Genomic DNA, 5,303 nt, shown 5'->3' on the forward strand with positions numbered 1-5,303 from the left:
CAAAGTTAGTGTAACATTAATAGCAGCAGGGGTTCAGAGTGCACAAACTGCAGGTAGTCCTTGACTTACGACCAAAATTGAGTCCAAACTTTCTGCTGTTAAGTGAGTTTTGCCCCATTTTACGACCTTTCTTGCCACAGTTTTTAACTGAATCACTGTAGTTGATAAGTTAGTAACCTGGCTGTTAAGTGGCTTCCCCACTGATTTTGCTTGTCAGAAGGTCACAAAAGGTGATCACATGACTTTGGGACACAGCAACATTCATAAATATGAACCAGTTGTCAAACATCTGAATTTTGATCACATAATCATGAGAATGTTACAAAGGTCATAATTGTGAAAAATGGTCATAAGTCACATTTTTCAGTGCTGTTGTAACTTTGAACGGTCACCAAATGAACTGTTATAAGTCAAGGACTACCTCTATACAAAACTTATTTTGTTCTAACTTCATCAGTGTTTTCTGCAGGGGTGCCCAGTTTCCTCATGTTTTTATTACTAACATTTCCCCATCCCTTTCGGTAAAATACATTGCTAAAAATCAGATTGCAAGGTTGTTTATAACTGTTTCCACCTATCTTATTAAGAGATCCTAGAATTATTTTGTACAACTTAATTTTTTAAGTCTTTTTCCTTGATCTAGAAAATAAATGCAAAAAATGCTTTAGTGTTTCAAGTGGCAACAGTTGTAAGCAATTCATATTAAAGTTGTGCATCACAAAGATGACAGAAGATCATTTCAGCCAGCCTCCTTTTGTCGATGAGTGAAAATTTTTTGCGCCGCTGTGTGACCAGGGTTCTCCCCAAAAAGAAAAAGAAGAAGTGTGTAAGGAATCAACCTAACCAATCTGTTAAATATAATAGGACAAAAAGAATGGAAGCCACATAAATCTCAGAGAAAATTGCACAGATGAAATCTGTGTTGAACATTGGAACTATCTGGCACATTTGCGTCCTGGCCCCCTGGAGATAAGACTTGAAAAGAGGATACATTGCCTATCGATAGCTCCACGGAGCACGTCCTTTCGAGCATCAGAAATGTATTCTATTTGCCACTCTGTGCACATGCACACACGCACACACACACATACACACACACATATGCACGCACGGACAAAAGATGCATATACATATAGAAATCACTTATTAGTGTCATTTCTAAGCATGTTAGCATTTTTCCATTCATTATTTAAGCAATATTTTGCCAAATAGGCTTTTTGATAAAGAATAATGCTAATACTAACAATCTTTGCTGCCTTTGTTGAATTATTCAGGCAAGACTGTTAACAAAAGACATTGTTTGTTAAGATATTGATTGACTGTCTCATGCTATATTTCCTGCTATAAATATAAAGCACAATTCTTTGACTCGTGAATGCAGCAACACACCGGGAGGATACCAGCATAGGCTGTCTTCCTCCATTTCCCAGCTTGCTTTCTGCAGGTCAGTTGTGGCTTCCAACCCACAATTCCTTTCAATGGGAGATATAAATTTGTTTTCTTACCACATACTGTAAATGTATCTAGATTCAAGCTCTATTTAAACGTTTTATCTTTATTTTTTCTCAAGATATAAAAATTATATTGATTATATCAAATAAAAATAGACCTGCTCAATCGGGTCAAGTCATTTGTGAACAAATTAAAATGTGTGAATTGTACAAATCCTTGAAGGACTCCACATCTTATTCCCTTCATTGGAAACACTCTCCATTTCTGCTTATTCTTTACTTTCTGCTTTTAACTGGATAGCACTCCATTAAGTAATGGATTCAATAATGGGTCCTTTTATCCTATGACTGTTAAATTTACTCAAAAGGCTTCAATGAGGAATGCTGTCAACTGTTGAAAATCCAAATTTCATTGCTGACAATCAGCATCTTCCACAGTAGCCAATAACTTCTTCAAGTTCTAGAAGACCGATGAGGCAGGGTTTACTTTTGTAGAATCCATATGGATTTTTCAAGCTATGTTTGTTCTTTTGTGAGCTTACTTTTTATTTCATGATGTTTTTCTATCATTTTGTCTGTAACAGAGATTAAACTGGCTGGCTTACAATTTCCTGGTACCTTCCCTTGATACCTTTTTTTAAAAAAAGGTAACATCAGCTATTTCCCACTCCTCTGGCAAAGGGACTGATTTATAGGAAGACAAAAGGATTTCAGAAGGAACACAGGAAGGAAGACTAATTTTTCCAAATCAAATAGAAGCATGAGAGAAGAAGGTCTGGCATCATGTAACTTGAAGGACCAACAGATAGTCTCCAACACTGAAGCTGCACAATCAATTTCAATTTTTTACCTGCGGGGTGCGACTGACTTACAAACTTCCTGAAATAATGCATCCAATGCAAGAAGGATACTGAGGAAAGGAAAGAGAACAAGGAAAATAAGAAAGATGCGAAGGGCATGGAAACTAAATTCTGTGAAGAATGGGTAAAGAAAACTGGGTTCATTTAGCCTAAAGAAAAGAAGGGTAAGGGGAGACATGATAGCAATCTTCCAATAGAAGTGAGGAAGATTGAAAGTTGAAATAAAGGACAATTTCCTGACTACAATGCTGTAAAGCAATGGAACAGTCTGCCGTTGGGAGTTATGGGTACTTGATTATTGGAGGTTTTCAGACATAGTTTAACCAGCCATTTGTCTGAGGTGGAATCAAGATTCCTGCTGTGGGCAGACTTTGAATTAGACCTGCAAGCAGCAAGAAGCAACCATCTGATTCTATAAACTCTTGCCTTATCCGCATTAAAATGCCTGAGAATATCTTGTTTTGATACCACCATTTGTCTTCATGGTACAATTCCCTCCTTGAGAAACTCAGTACAGGCTCAGGTATCTCTTTTATGTTGGGATTGATGCCCAATCAGGTTGTGAGATTCAAAGACAATGGCTCAAACCAGAGTGAATGTCAAACAAGTTTAATTAAGAAATTAAGAGAATTTACAGAGGAAAAGTAATTATTGTTTTAATTGCTGAGTTTTCATATTTATATGCCATTGATAATCACTGTTCTGAGATGGCTGGCCATATAAATTATTTAAATAAGTAAATAAAAGTACCAGACCGCATCCCTTCAGTTTGTCAGGAACCCCAGAAATGACAGCAGATGGACCCCCCTGTAGCTGCCTGGTTGCTGAACAGCGCCTTCACTGGTCCTCAAGATTCAAATTGTCTTGCTTTTTATTGCCACATTTTAATATTGTTTCAAAAGAGAGAGAATATAAACACACAACAGCCATTGATGGCTTGGCACTTGCTCTAAGTATCTTGGCCATAACTTGGATAGTTGAACTACTATCAAAACTATTTTAAGAGAGAGAGACTGTTTCTAAAAAACTCCCTTCTGCAGATCTTGGACTTGGCATTCATCTCCTTGTTGTTATCTTGTTACAAGTGACAGTAGAGATATAAAGCTCAAATGAAAGAATGATTACATACAAGTTGGAAAGCTTGTTATGTAATTGTTACATGCTCAAAATCAAGAGTAATTAAATACTCTTTTAATTTGCTGTGAAATCAGTTGAGTAACCCCTTCTAAGCAAAGGTGTAAGGTATCCATCTTAATGTGTACAGAGAAAAAGTGGACCACACCAATACACCTTCTTGAAAAAAGATAAAGGTAAAATCTCCTTTGACTAGAACTTGAATCTAAGTACATAGTAAAGTTAGAGGCAAACAGGTAGCAAAAGCAATGGCTCAATAGATGTAGAATCCTTATGTTCTGAAAAGTCAAAAGGGAACAATAAAAAAATCAAATCAGTTCTTTGGCTGATTTCTACTTCTGCAGAAAAGGTGCTTTATGAAGGTATACTTTAAAAAAAACAATGCCATATTTCCCATTGTGATGCTACATTTCTACAGTAAATTTAGACGTCAAGACTTTTCTCTGCAATTTCAAAATACTCTTTGAACAGCAACATAAACTTTTTCAGCCAAAGTTTATGTTCTTCTTTGTCCTTCAGCTTTCTGAATGTGGCCATGCCAGCATTTTCTGGATTTGGTATGATCTTCTTTAGATTGTGGAATATATTCCTTCTTATTGGACTCATAATTAGTTTATATAATTTCCAGGTATAATGAAGAAATTCAAGCTCTTTTTTTTAGTCCCCTCTTTTTAAAAGAACTTTTTTTTAAAATAATTGATTTTTCTCCTTTTGTGCTCCAAATGATTTATTGGATCTTGCTAGTAATCTATGTACTTTTGTTGCATTTACATTAATCTATAATAAGGATTCCTGCCTTGGGCAGGGGATTGGACTAGAGAAGGTCTCTTCCAACTCTGTTATTCTGTTAATCGGGCAGCTCTGGAGCATTTACAAGTAGAAAACTGGGAATACAGCATTAGCCCTGGGGGAAACGGATTATCTGGACCCTTTTCGGTCAGATTTCAGACCCAGATATGAGACCAAAACTGCCTTTGGTGATTAAGCAAAACAATGTAGTTGCTAAGTTCTTTACCATGCCTCTCTGTAACAAAATGATATTCAGAAGGTCTACTCTGCACTGCCATGCTTATATCAGTTTTCCCCAGCCAGATGCCTCCCAGATGTATTAGAATCCCAATACATTCAGAGGGCACATGTTCTGGGCAAGACTGGTTATAGATTCAGTGCATCAGTTAGAGAGGCTGGGAGCAAGACATAGAAGAACTATCTTTATATCCTTTAAACTGTATCCATAATTACTGTTTTAAAAGTTTATAGGTGGCATGATTTGGCAAAAATAAGGGCTAAAATAAGGGCTTCCTCCTATTATGTTTAATAATTGTAACTCTTTTTTTTCTGAATTCCATCTTTCACGAACTTTCCAAATGCAGGTGGGTAAAAGGAATGATGGAAGAAGCAGCTAGAAATGGACTTCAGGACTTGAAGAAACCAGTACCAACCCCACTTATGTATCAGTCTGAGGGCATATCACAATACATCCCCCAAACACTTATGGAACATTTATCTCTCCTGAGTCTAATTATCCAACAAATCAATCTAGTAAACATTCCTCACAGCATGGGTCACTCTTTATGTAAAATTATAGGGCTTAGAATATTTACTAATTGAGCAAGCTGATTGGCTGCATATCTGTAAGTGTCTTCTAATATATTTAATTGCAATGTTTTTGAATCTGTAGAGTCTGAGACCCTCTCAGAATCAGCACTTAGTCCCTTTCACAATTATAAATGTCAGCAGCAACAAAGAGGCTTTCCCTGTCTCCAAAGTGAAACACAAAATTAATCTTATGTGCCTGGCATAAGGAGCTTTTTTAAACTTCCATTACATAAAATTATGGGATTAGAAGAAAAAACAT

The sequence above is a fragment of the Protobothrops mucrosquamatus genome, unplaced genomic scaffold, assembly GCF_001527695.2.
Source record: "Protobothrops mucrosquamatus isolate PMUCROS unplaced genomic scaffold, P.Mucros_1.0 scaffold1320, whole genome shotgun sequence".
Classification (NCBI taxonomy): domain Eukaryota; kingdom Metazoa; phylum Chordata; class Lepidosauria; order Squamata; family Viperidae; genus Protobothrops; species Protobothrops mucrosquamatus.